The sequence below is a fragment of the Ranitomeya variabilis genome, chromosome 4 (assembly GCF_051348905.1).
Source record: "Ranitomeya variabilis isolate aRanVar5 chromosome 4, aRanVar5.hap1, whole genome shotgun sequence".
NCBI classification, from domain to species: Eukaryota; Metazoa; Chordata; class Amphibia; order Anura; family Dendrobatidae; genus Ranitomeya; species Ranitomeya variabilis.
The window spans coordinates 454784896-454806194 of NC_135235.1; positions in this window are offsets into that span (position 1 = coordinate 454784896).

The window sequence follows — 21299 nt, forward strand, 5'->3', positions numbered from 1 at the left end:
AAAGCTCCGTATAAAAAACTCACCAAAAACAAAATTGTGGGCACACAGCCTTAGGCCGGTTTCACACGTCAGTGGCTCCGGTACGTGAGGTGACAGTTTCCTCACGTACCGGAGCCACTGACACACGTAGATACATTAAAATCAATGCATCTGTGCAGATGTCATTGATTTTTTGCGGACCGTGTCTCCGTGTGCCAAAAACGGAGACATGTCAGTGTTCGTGGGAGCGCACGTATTACACGGACCCATTAAAGTCAATGGGTCCGTGTAAAACACGTACCGCACACGGACGTTCTCTGTGTGCCGTGCAGGAGGCAGCGCTCCAGTAAGCGCTGTCCCCCCCACATGGTGCTGAAGCCGCGATTCATATCTTCTGTGCAGCAGTGTTTGCTGTAAAGAAGATATGAATAATCCATTTTTTTAGTGGTATTTCGTGTTTAAAATAAAGCTCCATGTCCCCACCCCCTGTGCGCCCCCCGCTGTTCTGAAAATACTCACCCGGCTCCCTCGTTGGCTGTCGCTGCTTCCTGTCCTGGCCGCACCTTCTACTGCATGCGGTCACGTGGGGCCGCCGATTACAGTCATGAATATGCGGCTCCACCTCCCATAGGGGTGGAGCCGCATATTCATTACTGTAAATGAGCGGCCCCACGTGACCGCATACAGTAGAAGGTGCGGCCAGGACAGGACACTGCGAGGGAGGCGGGTGAGTATTTTCAGTACAGCGGGGGGGCGCACAGGAGGTGGGGACATGGAGCTTTATTTAGCGCTGTCTCTCCTGCACAGTCCGTGTGGTACCCAGGCGGCACACGGCTTCCGCACGTGTGCCACACGGATGGCCTACGTGAGCTCACGGACACACAGACACGGATAACTCCGGTACCGATTTTTTCCAGTACCGGAATTATCTGGACGTGTGAGACTGGCCTTAGGGTGTGTGCAGATGATCAGTAAATGCTGTGGGTTGGGCGCTGCGTATTTATGCAGCGTCCAACCCGCAGCAGCAGATGTTACGGCATAGTGGATGGGATTTCAAGAAATCTCACGCCCCCTATGCATCTACAGAAACCCGCGGCCCACCCGCAGAGACGGACATGTGGCGCGTCTTTCCAGACTGCAGCATGTCAATTTCTCTTGCGGAGACGCTAGGCTTCACAAGAGAAATTTCACCAATACAATGTATCGAACGAGGTGAATCAGCCTTGTTCAGTGAACACATGCGGATTAACCTGCGTTAACTAGATGGCAATAAGGATGAGCGAGTGTACTCGTTGCTTGGGTTTACCCCGAGCACGCTCGGGTGATCTCTGACTATTTGTTAGTGTTCGGAGATTAAGTTTTTATCGCTGCTGAATGATTTACAGCTATTAGCCAGCTTGTTTACATGTGGGGATTCCCTAGCAACCAGGCAACCCCCACATGTACTCAGCCTGGCTAATAGCTGTAAATCATGCAGCTGCGGCGATGAAAACTTAATCTCCGAACACTAACAAATACTCGGAGATCACCCGAGCGTGCTTGGGAAAACCCGAGCAACGAGTACACGCGCTCATCACTAGATAGCAATGCTTTGGACACAGCGAAAATGCTCTGCGTCCAAAGCGCTGCTACTTTCGGATTGTCTGCACCTACCCTTACACTGACTAAAAACTGATGAAAATCTGATCCAGCGCATTGATGAAAATAGGTCAATTTTTTCACATACAAGAAAAAAACAGATGTCTGAATGAGTCCCAGGGGCATGTTCCCAAGTACTGTAAAGAGTTGCATTTTTCAGCAGTGTTTTTTTTCTGCAGAAATACTGTGTTTAACAGTTTAAAAAGTGGATATGCTTTCATGAAAACTCATGCCTATAGCGGGCTTAAAGATGCTGTAGAACTATGTGTTTTTTTGGTACCTTTTCCCCCATAGATCTCTATGAGAAGCCTGAAAAAATACATGTAAAATTGGAGTGTTTCTGAGTAGTCAGCTATCAGTCATGCAATACTATCAGGGAGGCGACTGATTGGCTCCAAATAAATAAGAACTATCTTCGCCATAAAGGGCAGGGTATTTTGAAAGAGATGAAATTGGCCCCACAGAGCCCTGATTGAAAACAAGCATAGAGTCACTGGCACTAAACACAATGTGCGTAACTTGATGGCTCCACGGCAGGCTGGCAGCGCTTTCACTTCACGGATACAGGTGCAGCTCCCCAGACATGCAGTATCATCAGGAATCCAAGAGAAGACGTGGAGGGGTGGCACTCTGATTTCTGGTAAAAAAAAAAAAAAAAGTCGTTTATTCAATACATGAAGCTTAAAATTGTGGAGGCGGAGGAGGCGGTTCTGTGGTGGACATTGGCTGTGTCGCGTGCTTCTTACACTTCACCACAGAACCGACACCCCCGCCTCCACATTTTTCATCTTGATGTATTGAATAAAGAAGATTTTTTTTATGGAAATCAGAGTATCACCCCTTCACTTCTTCTCTTGGATTCCTGATAACAGAGCTCTGATGTCGGCATTATCCAGTCTGGGGTTACATGCAGACACAAAAGAACTTGCACAAGTCTACTCTTCAAAAGATCTGTGGTTATTTCTCAAAGATGTTTGGAACAACATCTTTGCCCAGTTCCTTCAAATATTGTGTCTAAGTGTACGTAGAATAACTGATTCTGAAGCTGTTCTGAAAGTGATGGGTGGTCACATTAAATATTGAATTGATTTATATTTTCTTTTCCTCATTCAGACTTTTCCATGACTGTGAAAGGAGATGACAGATCTTATACATTATATTTTATTGTTCTGTCAACATCATACGAAGGCTTTTATTTGCAAGACAAGTTGTGGATTTGAATGATGCTACAGAGTTTAGCATTGGTGTGCTCAAAAACTGGGAAAAAAATTCCAAGTGTGGTAAAATTGTGAAAAAAAAAATGCAATTCCGCCATGATTTTTTTAGATTTTGTTTTTACGGTTCTGAATCATGATTCTCCATGTGAGTACAATTACGGCAATAACAAAATTGTATATACTTCTTAAAAAATGTCCATGGAAAATGGCCCTAGTATATAGTATGTATTTGTGTGACATAAGATCGGAAGCTCTTTCAGTTGTAGATGGATGTAAATTAATTATTTTTACGAAATCCAATGCAAAATGTTGTTGATCCTCTATAAAATCGTAAATAAATATATATTTACAGTACAGACCAAAAGTTTGGACACACCTTCTCATTTAAAGATTTTTCTGTATTTTCATGACTATGAAAATTGTACATTCACACTGAAGGCATCAAAACTATGAATAAAAACATGTGGAATTATATACTTAACAAAAAAGTGTGAAACAACTGAAATTATGTCTTATATTCTATGTTCTTCAAAGTAGCCACCTTTTGCTTTGATGACTGCTTTGCACACTCTTGGCATTCTCTTGATGAGATGAGGTGTGCCCTGTCAGGTTTAATAAGTGGGATTTCTTGCCTTATAAATGGGGTTGGGACCATCAGTTGTGTTGTGCAGAAGTCTGGTGGATACAGAGCTGATAGTCCTACTGAATAGACTGTTAGAATTTGTATTATGGAAATAAAAAAAGCAGCTAAGTAAAGAAAAATGAATGGCCATCATTACTTTAACCCCAAAAGGTGGTTTGCACGTTAATGACCGGGCCATTTTTTACAATTCTGAGCACAGTCTCTTTATGAGGTTATAACTCTGGAACGCTTCAACAGATCCCAGTGATTCTGACATTGTTTTCTTGTGACATATTGTACTTTATGGCAGTGGTAACATTTGTTTGATATTACCTGCGTTTATTTGTGAAAAAAATGGAAATTTGGCAAAAAGTTTGAAAATGTCGCAATTTTCCAAATTTTAATTTTTATGCCCTTAAATCACAGAGATATGTCACACAAAATACGTAATAAGTAACATTTCCCACATGTCTACTTTACATCAGCACAATTTTGGAACCAAACATTTTTTTGTTAGGGAGTTATAAAGGTTGACCAGCAATTTCTCATTTTTACCACACCACTTTTTTTAGGGACCACATCACATTTGAAGTTATTTTGAGGGGTCTATATGATAGAAAATAGCCAAGTAAGACACCACTCTAAAAACTGCACCCCTCAAGGTGCTCAAAACCACATTCAAGAAGTTTATTAACCCTTCAGGTGTTTCACAGGAATTTTTGGAATGTTTTAAAAAAAACCGAACATTTAACTTTTTTCACAAAAAATTTATTCAGCTCCAATTTGTTTTATTTTACCAAGGATAACAGGAGAAATTAGACTCCAAAAGTTGTTGTGCAATTTGTCCTGAGTACGCTGATACCCCATATGTGGGGGTAAACCACTGTTTGGGCGCATGGCAGAGCTCGGAAGAGAAGGAGCGCCGTTTGACTTTTCAATGCAAAATTGCCTGGAATTGAGATGGGACGCCATTTGGAGAGCCCCTGATGTGCCTAAACATTGAAACCCCCCACAAGTGACACCATTTTGGACAGTAGACCCCCTAAGGAACTTATCTAGATGTGTGGTGCGCACTTTGACCCACCAAGTACTTCACAGAAGTTTATAATGTAGAGCGGAAAAAATAAAAAATCATACTTTTTCACAAAAATTATTTTTTAGCCCCCAGTTTTGTATTTTCCCAAGGGTAACAGGATAAATTGGACGACTGTTTGGGCGCATGGCAGAGCTCGGAAGGGAAGAAGTACCGTTGGAATGCAGACTTAGATGTAATGGTCTGCAGGCGTCACATTGCATTTGCAGAGCCCCTAATGTACCTAAAACAGTAGAAACCCCCCGCAAGTAACCCCATATTGGAAACTAGACCCCCCAAGGAACTTATCTAGATGTGTTGTGAGAACTTTGAATACCCAAGTGTTTCACTACAGTTTATAACGCAGAGCCGTGAAAATAAAAAATCATTTTTTTTCCACAAAAATGTTTTTTTTAGCCCCACAAATTTTTATTTTCCCAAGGGTAACAAGAGAAATTGTACCCCAAAAATTGTTGTCCAATTTGTCCTGAGTACGCTGATACCCCATATGTTAGGGTAAACCCCTGTTTGGGCGCACAGGAGAGCTCGGTAGGGAAGGAGCACTGTTTTACTTTTTCAATACAGAATTGGCTGGAATTGAGATCGGATGCCATGTCGCGTTTGGAGAGCCCTTGATGTGCCTAAACAGTGGAAGCTCCAATTCTAACTGAAACCCTAACCCAAACACACCGCTAAGCCTATTCCCAACTCTACCCATAACCCTAACCACACCCCTAACCCGAACATGCCCCTAACCCCAACCACACCCCTAACCCAAACACACCCCTAACCCCAACAGACCCCTAACCCTAATCCCAACCCTAACCACACCCCTAACTCCAACACACCCCTAACCCTAATCCCAACCATAACCCTAACCACACCACTAACCCAGACACACCCCTAAACCTAATCCCAACCGTAAATGTAATCCAAACCCTAACTTTAGCCCCAACCCTAACCCTAACTTTAGTCCCAACCCTAACCCTAGCCCCAACCCTAACCCTAGCCTCAACCCTTACACTAGCACTAACCCTAGATTCAACCCTAATCCTAACCCCAACCCTAACCCTAGCCCCAACCCTAACCCTAATGGGAAAATGGAAATAAATAAATTTTTTAAATTTTATTTTTTTTCCCTAACTAAGGGGGTGATGAAAGGGGTTTGATTTATTATTTACAGCGGGGTTTTTAGCGGATTTTTGTGATTTTTGTGATTGGCAGCTGTCACACACTAAATTTATTGCAAAAAATAGTTTTTGCGTCTCCACATTTTGAGAGCTATAATTTTTCCATATTTTGGTTCACAGAGTCATTTGAGATCTTGTTTTTTGCAGGACAAGTTGACATTTTTATTGGTACCATTTTCGGGCATGTGACATTTTTTGATCGCTTTTTATTCCGATTTTTGTGAGGCAGAATGACCAAAAACCAGCTATTCATTAAATTCTTTTGGGGGGGGGGGGTGTTTATACCTTTCCACGTTTGGTAAAATTGATAAAGCAGTTTTATTCTTTGGGATAGTACGATTACAGAAGAAAATCCCATGGCAGCCAATATGACTAGTGATAAAAATTCCCAATTAAAGGTTACCTGCTTAACCCAGCAGGAAGTACGGCGGCGTCTAAAAATCACTAAAATTGACAAATCTCCGGGCCCGGATGGGATACACCCCCGAGTACTGCAGGAATTAAGTACAGTCATTGATAGACCATTATTTTTAATCTTTAAAGAGTCCATAATAACAGGGTCTGTACCACAGGACTGGCGTATAGCAAATGTGGTGCCAATATTCAAAAAGGGGACAAAAACTGAACTCGGAAATTATAGGCCAGTAAGTTTAACCTCTACTGTGGGTAAAATCCTGGAGGGCATTCTAAGGGATGCTATACTGGAGTATCTGAAGAGGAATAACCTCATGACCCAGTATCAGCACGGGTTTCCTAGGGACCGTTCATGTCAGACTAATTTGATCAGCTTCTATGAAGAGGTAAGTTCCGGATTGGACCAAGGGAGCCCAGTGGATGTAGTGTATATGGACTTTTCAAAAGCTTTTGATACGGTGCCACACAAAAGGTTGTTACATAAAATGAGAATAATGGGGATAGGGGAAAATATGTGTAAGTGGATTGAGAGCTGGCTCAGGGATAGGAAACAAAGGGTGGTTATTAATGGAGCACATTCGGACTGGGTCGTGGTTAGCAGTGGGGTACCACAGGGGTCAGTATTAGGCCCTCTTCTTTTTAACATATTTATTAATGACCTTGTAGGGGGCATTCAGAGTAGAATTTCAATATTTGCAGATGACACTAAACTCTGCAGGGTAATCAATACAGAGGAGGACAATTTTATATTACAGGATGATTTATGTAAACTAGAAGCTTGGGCTGATAAATGGCAAATGAGCTTTAATGGGGATAAATGTAAGGTCATGCACTTGGGTAGAAGTAATAAGATGTATAACTATGTGCTTAATTCTAAAACTCTGGGCAAAACCGTCAATGAAAAAGACCTGGGTGTATGGGTGGATGACAAACTCATATTCAGTGGCCAGTGTCAGGCAGCTGCTACAAAGGCAAATAAAATAATGGGATGCATTAAAAGAGGAATAGATGCTCATGAGGAGAACATAATTTTACCTCTATACAAGTCTCTAGTTCGACCACACTTAGAATACTGTGCACAGTTCTGGTCTCCGGTGTATAAGAAAGACGTAGCTGAACTGGAGCGGGTGCAGAGAAGAGCGACCAAGGTTATTAGAGGACTGGGGGGTCTGCAATACCAAGATAGGTTATTACACTTGGGGCTATTTAGTTTGGAAAAACTAAGGCTAAGGGGTGATCTTATGTAATGTATAAATATATGAGGGGACATGTTATGACCCCAATGGCGAGGGTCTCAGAGGAACGTGGAAGTCTGCAGAATACAAAAATCCAGCTCATAGGGCAGTGGTAACTGGGTTGACCATATATCTACTCCTAACGCCAACACTAGAAGTAGCCGGGGATCATTCCTACGTTGATTCTAGATGACACGCGCCAGCCGGAGAATCTAGCTACCCCTAGTAGAGGAAAACAAAGACCTCCCTTGCCTCCAGAGAAGGGGACCCCAAAGCTGGATAGAAGCCCCCCACAAATAATGACGGTGAGGTAAGAGGAAATGACAAACACAGAAATGAACCAGGTTTAGCACAGAGAGGCCCGCTTACTGATAGCAGAATAAAGAAAGGTAACTTATATGGTCAACAAAAACCCTATCAAAATCCACACTGGAAATTCAAGAACCCCCGAACCGTCTAACGGTCCGGGGGGAGAACACCAGCCCCCCTAGAGCTTCCAGCAAAGGTCAGGATATAGATTTGGAACAAGCTGGACAAAAATACAAAACCAAAACAAATAGCAAAAAGCAAAAGGCAGACTTAGCTGATATAACTGGAACCAGGATCAGTAGACAAGAGCACAGCAGACTAGCTCTGATAACTACGATGCCAGGCATTGAACTGAAGGTCCAGGGAGCTTATATAGCAACACCCCTAACTAACGACCCAGGTGCGGATAAAAGGAATGACAGAAAAACCAGGGTCAAAAAACTAGTAACCACTAGAGGGAGCAAAAAGCAAATTCACAACAGTACCCCCCCCTTAGTGAGGGGTCACCGAACCCTCACCACGACCACCAGGGCGATCAGGATGAGCAGCATGAAAGGCACGAACTAAATCGGCCGCATGAACATCAGAGGCGACCACCCAGGAATTATCCTCCTGACCATAGCCCTTCCACTTGACCAGGTACTGAAGCCTCCGCCTGGAGAGGCGAGAATCCAAGATCTTCTCCACCACGTACTCCAACTCGCCCTCAACCAACACTGGAGCAGGAGGCTCAGCAGAAGGAACTACAGGCACAATGTACCGCCGCAACAAGGACCTATGAAATACATTGTGAATAGCAAACGACACAGGAAGATCCAGACGAAAAGATACAGGATTAAGGATTTCCAATATCTTGTAAGGCCCAATAAAACGAGGTTTAAATTTGGGAGAGGAGACCTTCATAGGAACAAAGCGGGAAGAAAGCCATACCAAATCCCCAACGCGTAGTCGGGGACCCACACTGCGGCGGCGGTTGGCAAAGCGCTGAGCCTTCTCCTGTGACAACTTCAAGTTGTCCACCACATGATTCCAGATCTGCTGCAACCTATCCACCACAGAATCCACCCCAGGACAGTCAGAAGGCTCCACATGACCCGAAGAAAAGCGAGGATGGAAACCAGAGTTGCAGAAAAAAGGCGAAACCAAGGTGGCGGAACTAGCCCGATTATTAAGGGCAAACTCAGCCAACGGCAAGAATGTAACCCAATCGTCCTGATCAGCAGAGACAAAACACCTCAAATAAGCCTCCAAAGTCTGATTGGTTCGCTCCGTCTGTCCATTAGTCTGAGGATGGAAAGCAGACGAAAACGACAAATCAATGCCCATCCTACTACAAAAGGATCGCCAGAACCTGGAAACGAACTGGGATCCTCTGTCTGACACAATATTCTCAGGGATGCCGTGCAAACGAACCACGTTCTGGAAAAACACAGGAACCAGATCGGAAGAGGAAGGCAGCTTAGGCAAAGGAACCAAATGGACCATCTTGGAGAAGCGATCACATATCACCCAGATAACGGACATGCCCTGAGATAGCGGAAGATCAGAAATGAAATCCATGGAGATATGTGTCCAAGGTCTCTTCGGGACAGGCAAGGGCAAGAGCAAACCGCTGGCACGAGAACAGCAAGGCTTAGCTCGAGCACAAGTCCCACAGGACTGCACAAATGACCGCACATCCCTTGACAAGGAAGGCCACCAAAAGGACCTGGCCACCAGATCTCTGGTGCCAAAAATTCCCGGGTGACCTGCCAACACCGAGGAATGAACCTCGGAAATGACTCTGCTGGTCCACTTATCCGGGACAAACAGTCTGTCAGGTGGACAAGACTCAGGCCTATCAGCCTGAAATCTCTGCAACACACGTCGCAGATCCGGAGAAATAGCTGACAAGATAACTCCATCTTTAAGAATACCAACAGGATCAGCGACTCCAGGAGCATCAGGCACAAAGCTCCTAGAAAGAGCATCGGCCTTCACATTCTTTGAACCTGGTAAATACGAGACAACAAAATCAAAGCGGGAGAAAAACAATGACCAGCGGGCCTGTCTAGGATTAAGGCGTTTAGCAGACTCGAGATACATCAGATTTTTGTGATCAGTCAAGACCACCACACGATGCTTAGCACCCTCGAGCCAATGACGCCACTCCTCAAATGCCCATTTCATGGCCAACAACTCCCGATTGCCCACATCATAATTTCGCTCGGCAGGCGAAAACTTCCTAGAGAAAAAGGCACAAGGTTTCATAACAGAGCAACCAGGGCCTCTCTGCGACAAAACGGCCCCGGCCCCAATCTCCGAAGCATCCACCTCAACCTGAAAGGGAAGTGAGACGTCAGGCTGGCACAAAACAGGCGCCGAAGTAAACCGGCGTTTCAACTCCTGGAAAGCCTCCACGGCAGCAGGAGCCCAGTTAGCTACATCGGAGCCCTTCTTGGTCATATCCGTCAAAGGTTTCACAATGCTAGAAAAATTAGCGATAAAACGACGGTAGAAGTTAGCGAAGCCCAAGAACTTCTGAAGACTCTTAACTGACGAGGGCTGAGTCCAATCAAGAATAGCTCGGACCTTGACTGGGTCCATCTCCACAGCAGAAGGGGAAAAAATGAACCCCAAAAAGGGAACCTTCTGTACACCAAAGAGACAATTTGAGCCCTTGACAAACAAAGAATTTTCACGCAAAATTTTAAAGACCAACCTGACCTGCTCCACATGCGAATCCCAATTATCAGAAAAAACCAAAATATCATCCAGATAAACAATCAAAAATTTATCCAGATACTTCCGGAAAATGTCATGCATAAAGGACTGAAAAACTGAAGGCGCATTGGAGAGCCCAAAAGGCATCACCAAGTACTCAAAATGACCTTCGGGCGTATTGAATGCGGTTTTCCATTCATCACCTTGCTTAATGCGCACAAGGTTGTACGCACCACGAAGGTCTATCTTGGTGAACCACTTGGCACCCTTAATCCGGGCAAACAAGTCAGACAACAGCGGTAAAGGATACTGAAATTTGACAGTGATCTTATTTAACCCCTTCCCGACATTTGACGTACTATCCCGTCGAGGTGGGGTGGGCCCGTATGACCGCCGACGGGATAGTACGTCATCATCGATCAGCGGCGCTCACGGGGGGAGCGCGGCCGATCGCGGCCGGGTGTCAGCTGCATATCGCAGCTGACATCCGGCACTATGTGCCAGGAGCGGTCACGGACCGCCCCCGGCACATTAACCCCCGGCACACCGCGATCAAACATGATCGCAGTGTACCGGCGGTATAGGGAAGCATCGCGCAGGGAGGGGGCTCCCTGCGGGCTTCCCTGAGACCCCCGGAGCAACGCGATGTGATCGCGTTGCTGCGAGGGTCTCCTACCTCCCTCCTCGCCGCAGGTCCCGGATCCAAGATGGCCGCGGCATCCGGGTCCTGCAGGGAGGGAGGTGGCTTACCGAGTGTCTGCTCAGAGCAGACACTTGGAAAGCCTGCAGCCCTGCACAGCAGATCGTCGATCTGGCAGAGTGCTGTGCACACTGCCAGATCAATGATCTGTGATGTCCCCCCCTGGGACAAAGTAAAAAAGTAAAAAAAAAATTTTTCCACATGTGTAAAAAAAAATAAAAAAAAAATTCCTAAATAAATAATAATAAAAAAAATATATTATTCCCATAAATACATTTCTTTATCTAAATAAAAAAAAAAAAACAATAAAAGTACACATATTTAGTATCGCCGCGTCCGTAACGACCCAACCTATAAAACTGCCCCACTAGTTAACCCCTTCAGTAAACACCGTAAGAAAAAAAAAAAAAAAACGAGGCAAAAAACAACGCTTTATTACCATACCGCCGAACAAAAAGTGGAATAACACACGATCAAAAAGACTGATATAAATATCCATGGTACCGCTGAAAACGTCATCTTGTCCCGCAAAAAAAAAGCCGCCATACAGCATCATCAGCAAAAAAATAAAAAAAAGTTATAGTCCTGAGAATAAAGCGATACCAAAATAATTATTTTTTCTATATTTTAGTTTTTATCGTATAAAAGCGCCAAAACATAAAAAAATGATATAAATGAGATATCGCTGTAATCGTACTGACCCGACGAATAAAACTGCTTTATCAATTTTACCAAACGCGGAACGGTATAAACGCCTCTCCCAAAAGAAATTCATGAATAGCAGGTTTTTGGTCATTCTGCCTCACAAAAATCGGAATAAAAAGCGATCAAAAATGGTCACGTGTCCGAAAATGTTACCAATAAAAACGTCAACTCGTCCCGCAAAAAACAAGACCTCACATGACTCTGTGGAGCAAAATGTGGAAAAATTATAGGTCTCAAAATGTGGAGACGCAAAAACTTTTTTGCTATAAAAAGCGTCGCTGGTTTCACACTTGCGTTTTTGTCTGCAGCGTTTTTTGCACAAAAAAACGCATGCGTTTTTTCCCTATATTTGACATTGAAAACGCATGCGGTTTTTTTGTACGCGTTTGGTCGCGTTTTCAAACGCATGCGGTTTTTTCTGCATGCGTTCATTTTCAGAAATACAACCTGCAGTATTTTCTTGCGTTTTTAAGCACATGCGTTTGTTTGCGTTAAAAACGCATGCATTTTTATCGAAAAAAAACAGAAAACACACTGAAAAGCCACCCACCACCATCAAGGTGATAAAGGGATCCAAACCCTAACCCTAACTCTACCCCTAACCTCACCCCTAACCGTTTAATGAACATTTTCTGACAGTCATAGTGCCACGTATTTCAGTGCCACGTATTTCAGTGCCACGTATTTCAGTGCCACGTATTTCAGTGCCACGTATTTCTGTGCCACGTATCACGTATTTCAGTGCCACGTGTTTCAGTGCCACGTATTTCAGTGCCACGTATCACGTATTTCAGTGCCACATATTTTAGTACCACGTATTTCAGTGCCACGTATTTCAGTGCCACGTATTTCAGTGCCACGTATTTCAGTGCCACGTATTTCAGTGCCACGTGTTTCAGTGCCACGTGTTTCAGTGCCACGTGTTTCAGTGCCACGTATTTAAGTGCCACGTATCACATATTTCAGTGCCACGTATTTCAGTGCCACGTATTTCAGTGCCACGTATTTCAGTGCCACGTATTTCAGTGCCACGTATTTCAGTGCCACGTATTTCAGTGCCACGTATCACATATTTCAGTGCCACGTATTTAAGTGCCACGTATTTCAGTGCCACATATTTCAGTGCCACGTATTTCAGTGCCACGTATTTCAGTGCCACGTGTTTCAGTGCCACGTATTTCAGTGCCACGTATTTCAGTGCCACATATTTCAGTGCCACGTATTTCAGTGCCACGTATTTCAGGGCCACGTATTTCAGTGCCACGTGTTTCAGTGCCACGTGTTTCAGTGCCACGTATTTCAGTGCCACGTATTTCAGTGCCACGTATTTCAGTGCCACGTATTTCAGGGCCACGTATTTCAGTGCCACGTGTTTCAGTGCCACGTGTTTCAGTGCCACGTGTTTCAGTGCCACGTATTTAAGTGCCACGTATCACATATTTCAGTGCCACGTATTTCAGTGCCACGTATTTCAGTGCCACGTATTTAAGTGCCACGTATTTAAGTGCCACGTATTTCAGTGCCACGTATTTCAGTGCCACGTATTTCAGTGCCACGTATTTCAGTGCCACGTATCACGTATTTCAGTGCCACGTGTTTCAGTGCCACGTATTTAAGTGCCACGTATCACGTATTTCAGTGCCACGTATTTCAGTGCCACGTATTTCAGTGCCACGTATTTCAGTGCCACGTATTTTAGTGACACGTATTTTAGTGACACGTATTTCAGTCACGTTTAGGGTTAGGGTGAGGGGTAGGGTTAGGGTTAGGGCTACGGTTGGAGGTAAAGTTAGGGTTAGGGTTTGGATTACATTTACGTTTGGATTAGGGTTGGGATTAGAATTATGGGTGTGTCAGGGCTAGGGGTGTGGTTAGGGTTACCGTTGGGATTAGGGTTAGGGGTGTGTTTGGGTTAGGGTTTCAGGTAGAATTGGGGAGTTTCCACTGTCCAGGCACATCAGGGGCTCTCCAAGCGCGACATGGCGTCCAATCTCAATTCCAGCCAATTCTGCGTTGAAAAAGTAAAACAGTGCTCCTTCCCTTCCGAGCTCTCCCGTGCGCCCAAAAAGGGGTTTACCCCAACATATGTGTTATCAGCGTACTCGGGACAAATTGAACAACAACTTCTGGGGTCCAAGTTCTCTTGTTATCCTTAGGAAAATAAAAATTTGGGGGGCTAAAAATCATTTTTGTGGGAAAAAAAAGATGTTTTATTTTCACGGCTCTGCGTTATAAACTGTAGTGCAACACTTGGGGGTTCAAAGTTCTCACAACACATCTAGATAAGTTCCTTGGGAGGTCTAGTTTCCAATATGGGGTCACTTGTGGGGGGTTTGTACTGTTTGGGTACATCAGGGGCTCTGCAAATGCAACGTGACGCCTGCAGACCAATCCATTTAAGGCTGCATTCCAAATGGCGCTCCTTCCCTTCCGAGCTCTGTCATGCACCCAAACAGTGGTTCCCCCCCACATATGGGGTATCAGCGTACTCAGGACAAATTGGACAACAACTTTTGGGGTCTAATTTATCCTGTTACCCTTGTAAAAATACAAAACTGGGGGCTAAAAAATCATTTTTGTGAAAAAAAAAAAGAATTTTTATTTTCACGGCTTTGCGCTATAAACTTTAGTGAAACACTTGGGGGTTCAAAGTTCTCAAAACACATCTAGATAAGTTCCTTGGGAGGTCTAGTTTCCAATATGGGGTCACTTGTGGGGGGTTTGTACTGTTTGGGTACATCAGGGGCTCTGCAAATGCAACGTGACGGCTGCTGACCAATCCATTTAAGTCTGCATTCCAAATGGCGCTCCTTCCCTTCCGAGCTCTGTCATGCGCCCAAACAGTGGTTCCCCCCCACATATGGGGTATCAGCGTACTCAGGACAAATTGGAAAACAAATTTTGGAGTCCAATTTATTCTGTTACCCTTGTAAAAATACAAAGCTGGGTGCTAAAAAATCATTTTTGAGAAAAAAAATAAAAATTATTTTCACGGCTCTGCGTTATAATCTGTAGTGAAACACTTGGGGGTTCAAAGCTCTCAAAACACATCTAGATAAGATCCTTAGGGGGTCTACTTTCCAAAATGGTGTCACTTGTAGGGAGTTTCAATGTTTAGGCACATCAGGGGCTCTCCAAACGCAACATGGCGTCCCATCTCAATTCCAGTCAATTTTGCATTGAAAAGTCAAATGGCGCTCCTTCCCTTCCAAGCTCTGCCATGCGCCCAAACAATGGTTTACACCCACATATGGGGTATCATCGTACTCAGGACAAATTGGCCAACATTTTTTGGGGTCCAATTTCTTCTCTTACCCTTGGGAAAATAAAAAATTGGGGGCGAAAAGATCATTTTTGTGAAAAAATATGATTTTTTATTTTTACGGCTCTGCATTATAAACTTCTGTGAAGCACTTGGTGGGTCAAAGTGCTCACCACACATCTAGATAAGTTCCTTAGGGGGTCTACTTTCCAAAATGGTGTCACTTGTAGGGAGTTTAAATGTTTAGGCACATCAGGGGCTCTCCAAACGCAACATGGCGTCCCATCTCAATTCCAGTCAATTTTGCATTGAAAAGTCAAATGGCGCTCCTTCCCTTCCAAGCTCTGCCATGCGCCCAAACAATGGTTTACACCCACATATGGGGTATCATCGTACTCAGGACAAATTGGCCAACATTTTTTGGGGTCCAATTTCTTCTCTTACCCTTGGGAAAATAAAAAATTGGGGGCGAAAAGATCATTTTTGTGAAAAAATATGATTTTTTATTTTTACGGCTCTGCATTATAAACTTCTGTGAAGCACTTGGTGGGTCAAAGTGCTCACCACACATCTAGATAAGTTCCTTAGGGGGTCTACTTTCCAAAATGGTGTCACTTGTAGGGAGTTTCAATGTTTAGGCACATCAGGGGCTCTCCAAACGCAACATGGCGTCCCATCTCAATTCCAGTCAATTTTGCATTGAAAAGTCAAATGGCGCTCCTTCCCTTCCAAGCTCTGCCATGCGCCCAAACAATGGTTTACACCCACATATGGGGTATCATCGTACTCAGGACAAATTGGCCAACATTTTTTGGGGTCCAATTTCTTCTCTTACCCTTGGGAAAATAAAAAATTGGGGGCGAAAAGATCATTTTTGTGAAAAAATATGATTTTTTATTTTTACGGCTCTGCATTATAAACTTCTGTGAAGCACTTGGTGGGTCAAAGTGCTCACCACACATCTAGATAAGTTCCTTAGGGGGTCTACTTTCCAAAATGGTGTCACTTGTAGGGAGTTTCAATGTTTAGGCACATCAGGGGCTCTCCAAACGCAACATGGCGTCCCATCTCAATTCCAGTCAATTTTGCATTGAAAAGTCAAATGGCGCTCCTTCCCTTCCAAGCTCTGCCATGCGCCCAAACAATGGTTTACACCCACATATGGGGTATCATCGTACTCAGGACAAATTGGCCAACATTTTTTGGGGTCCAATTTCTTCTCTTACCCTTGGGAAAATAAAAAATTGGGGGCGAAAAGATCATTTTTGTGAAAAAATATGATTTTTTATTTTTACGGCTCTGCATTATAAACTTCTGTGAAGCACTTGGTGGGTCAAAGTGCTCACCACACATCTAGATAAGTTCCTTAGGGGGTCTACTTTCCAAAATGGTGTCACTTGTAGGGAGTTTCAATGTTTAGGCACATCAGGGGCTCTCCAAACGCAACATGGCGTCCCATCTCAATTCCAGTCAATTTTGCATTGAAAAGTCAAATGGCGCTCCTTCCCTTCCAAGCTCTGCCATGCGCCCAAACAATGGTTTACACCCACATATGGGGTATCATCGTACTCAGGACAAATTGCACAACATTTTTTGGGGTCCAATTTCTTCTCTTACCCTTGGGAAAATAAAAAATTGGGGGCGAAAAGATCATTTTTGTGAAACAATATGATTTTTTATTTTTACGGCTCTGCATTATAAACTTCTGTGAAGCACTTGGTGGGTCAAAGTGCTCACCACACATCAAGATAAGTTTCTTAGGGGGTCTACTTTCCAAAATGGTGTCACTTGTAGGGGGTTTCAGTGTTTAGGCACATCAGGGGCTCTCCAAACGCAACATGGCGTCCCATCTCAATTCCAGTCAATTTTGCATTGAAAAGTCAAATGGCGCTCCTTTCCTTCCGAGCTCTGCCATACGCCCAAACAGTGGTTTACCCCCACATATGGGGTATCAGCGTACTCAGGACAAATTGTACAACAACTTTGGGGGTCCATTTTCTCCTGTTACCCTTGGTAAAATAAAACAAATTGGAGCTGAAATAAATTTTGTGTGAAAAAAAGTTAAATGTTCATTTTTATTTAAACATTCCAAAAATTCCTGTGAAACACCTGAAGGGTTAATAAACTTCTTGAATGTGGTTTTGAGCACCTTGAGGGGTGCAGTTTTTAGAATGGTGTCACACTTGGGTATTTTCTATCATATAGACCCCTCAAAATGACTTCAAATGAGATGTGGTCCCTAAAAAAAAATGGTGTTGTAAAAATGAGAAATTGCTGGTCAACTTTTAACCCTTATAACTCCGTCACAAAAAAAAATTTTGGTTCCAAAATTGTACTGATGTAAAGTAGACATGTGGGAAATGTTACTTATTAAGTATTTTGCGTGACATATGTCTGTGATTTAAGGGCATAAAAATTCAAAGTTGGAAAATTGCAAAATTTTCAAAATTTTCGCCAAATTTCCATTTTTTTCACAAATAAACGCAAGTTATATCGAATAAATTTTACCACTAACATGAAGTACAATATGTCACGAGAAAACAATGTCAGAATCGCCAAGATCCGTCAAAGCGTTCCAGAGTTATAGCCTCATAAAGGGACAGTGGTCAGAATTGTAAAAATTGGCCCGGTCATTAACGTGCAAACCACCCTTGGGGGTGAAGGGGTTAAAAGCCGATAATCAATACAAGGTCTCAAAGATCCGTCCTTTTTTGCCACAAAAAAGAATCCCGCACCAAGAGGGGAAGAAGACGGACGAATATGTCCTTTCTCCAAAGACTCCTTGATATATGAACGCATAGCGGTATGTTCAGGTACCGACAGATTAAACAGTCTTCCCTTAGGAAATTTACTGCCTGGGATCAAATCTATAGCACAGTCACAGTCCCTATGAGGAGGCAGTGCACTGGACTCAGACTCACTGAAGACATCCTGATAATCAGACAAATACTCCGGAACTTCCGAAGGCGTAGAAGAAGCAATAGACACAGGCAGGGAATCCCCATGAATACCACGACAGCCCCAACTTGAGACTGACATAGCCTTCCAGTCCAGGACTGGATTATGGGTCTGTAACCATGGCAGCCCTAAAACAACCAAATCATGCATTTTATGTAAAACCAGGAAACGTATCACCTCGCGGTGTTCAGGAGTCATGCACATGGTAACCTGTGTCCAATACTGCGGTTTATTTGCTGCCAATGGTGTAGCATCAATACCCCTAAGAGGAATAGGATTTTCTAATGGTTCAAGAATAAAACCACAGCTCTTAGCAAATGAGAGATCCATGAGACTCAGGGCAGCACCTGAATCTACAAACGCCATGACAGGATAAGATGACAGTGAGCAAATCAAAGTTACAGACAGAATAAATTTAGGTTGCAAATTACCAACGGTGACAGGACTAACAACCTTAGCTATACGTTTAGAGCATGCTGAGATAACATGTGTAGAATCACCACAGTAGTAGCACAAGCCATTCCGGCGTCTATGAATTTTCCGCTCATTTCTAGTCAGGATTCTATCACATTGCATTAAATCAGGTGTCTGTTCAGACAACACCATGAGGGAATTTGCGGTTTTTCTATCACATTGCACCGAATTAGGTGTCTGTTCAGACAACACCATGAGGGAATTTGCGGTTTTGCGCTCCCGCAACCGCCGGTCAATTTGAATAGCCAGTGCCATAGTATCATTCAGACCTGTGGGAATGGGAAAACCCACCATAACATTCTTAATGGCTTCAGAAAGGCCATTTCTAAAATTAGCGGCCAGTGCACACTCGTTCCAATGTGTCAGCACGGACCATTTCCGAAATTTTTGGCAATACACTTCAGCCTCGTCCTGCCCCTGAGACATAGCCAGCAAGGCCTTTTCTGCCTGAATCTCAAGATTGGGTTCCTCATAAAGTAAACCGAGCGCCAGAAAAAACGCATCAAGATCAGCCAATGCCGGATCTCCTGGCGCCAGCGAAAAAGCCCAATCCTGAGGGTCGCCCCGTAAGAACGAAATAACAATTTTTACTTGCTGAGCAGAATCTCCAGATGAACAGGGTCTCAGGGACAAAAACAATTTACAATTATTCACGAAATTCCTAAACTTAAACCTGTCTCCGGAAAACAGTTCAGGAATCGGTATTTTAGGTTCTGACCTAGGATTTCTGATAACATAGTCTTGTATGCCCTGCACACGAGTAGCCAGCTGGTCCACACTTGTAATCAAGGTCTGGACATTCATGTCTGCAGCAAGCATAGCCACTCTGAGGTAAAGGGGAAGAAGAAAAAAAAACCTCAGAATCTTCTTTCTTATAATCCCTCTTCTGCAATGCATTAAACATTTAATACGGGCCTGGCAAACTGTTATGACCCCAATGGCGAGGGTCTCAGAGGAACGTGGAAGTCTGCAGAATACAAAAATCCAGCTCATAGGGCAGTGGTAACTGGGTTGACCATATATCTACTCCTAACGCCAACACTAGAAGTAGCCGGGGATCATTCCTACGTTGATTCTAGATGACACGCGCCAGCCGGAGAATCTAGCTACCCCTAGTAGAGGAAAACAAAGACCTCCCTTGCCTCCAGAGAAGGGGACCCCAAAGCTGGATAGAAGCCCCCCACAAATAATGACGGTGAGGTAAGAGGAAATGACAAACACAGAAATGAACCAGGTTTAGCACAGAGAGGCCCGCTTACTGATAGCAGAATAAAGAAAGGTAACTTATATGGTCAACAAAAACCCTATCAAAATCCACACTGGAAATTCAAGAACCCCCGAACCGTCTAACGGTCCGGGGGGAGAACACCAGCCCCCCTAGAGCTTCCAGCAAAGGTCAGGATATAGATTTGGAACAAGCTGGACAAAAATACAAAACCAAAACAAATAGCAAAAAGCAAAAGGCAGACTTAGCTGATATAACTGGAACCAGGATCAGTAGACAAGAGCACAGCAGACTAGCTCTGATAACTACGATGCCAGGCATTGAACTGAAGGTCCAGGGAGCTTATATAGCAACACCCCTAACTAACGACCCAGGTGCGGATAAAAGGAATGACAGAAAAACCAGAGTCAAAAAACTAGTAACCACTAGAGGGAGCAAAAAGCAAATTCACAACAGGGACAGTACAAAGACCTTTCTGATGATCTTTTTAATCATAGACCGGTGACAGGGACAAGGGGGCATTCTCTACGTCTGGAGGAAAGAAGGTTTAAGCATAATAACAGACGCGGATTCTTTACTGTAAGAGCAGTGAGACTATGGAACTCTCTGCCGTATGATGTTGTAATGAGTGAGTCATTACTTAAATTTAAGAGGGGACTAGATACCTTCCTGGAAAAGTATAATGTTACAGGGTATATATATTAGATTCTTTGATAGGGCGTTGATCCAGGGAACTAGTCTGATTGCCGTATGTGGGGTTGGGAAGGAATTTTTTTCCCCATGGTGGAGCTTACTCTTATCGCATGGGTTTTTTTTGCCTTCCCCTGGATCAACATGTTAGGGCATGTTAGGCTATGGGTTGAACTAGATGGACTTAAAGTCTTCCTTCAACCTTAATAACTATGTTACTATGTTACTATGTTACAGTGATACGTCATTTATATCATTTTTTTATGTTTTGGCGCTTTTATACGATAAAAACTATTTTATAGAAAAAATAATTATTTTTGCATCGCTTTATTCTGAGGAGTGGACTATAACTTTTTTTATTTTTTTGCTGATGATGCTGTAAGGTGGGTCGTTGTTTGCAGGACAAGATGACGTTTTCAGCGATACCATGGTTATTTATATCCGTATTTTTGATCACGTGTTATTCCACTTTTTGTTCGGCAGTATGATAATAAACAGTTGTTTTTTTCCTCGTTTTTTTTTACGGTGATCACTGAAGGGGTTAACTAGTGGGACAGTTTTATTGGTCGAGTCGTTACGGACGCGGCGATACTAAATATGTGTACTTTTATTTATTTTTTTTGTTTTTTTAGATAAAGAAATGTATTTATGGGAACAAAATATTATTTTTTTCTATATTTAGAATTTTTTTTAAATTATTTTTCTACATATGCCCAGGGGGGGCATCATGTTATAGGGTCAGATCGCTGATCTGACACTTTGCAGTGCACTGTGTCAGATCAGTGATCTGACAGGCACTACAGGGACGCTTGCAAGCGCTTGCTCTGAGCAGGCGCTTGCAAGCCATCTCCCTGCAGGACCCGAAAGCAGCCCTGCAGCCATATTGGATCCGGGGCCTGCAGGGAG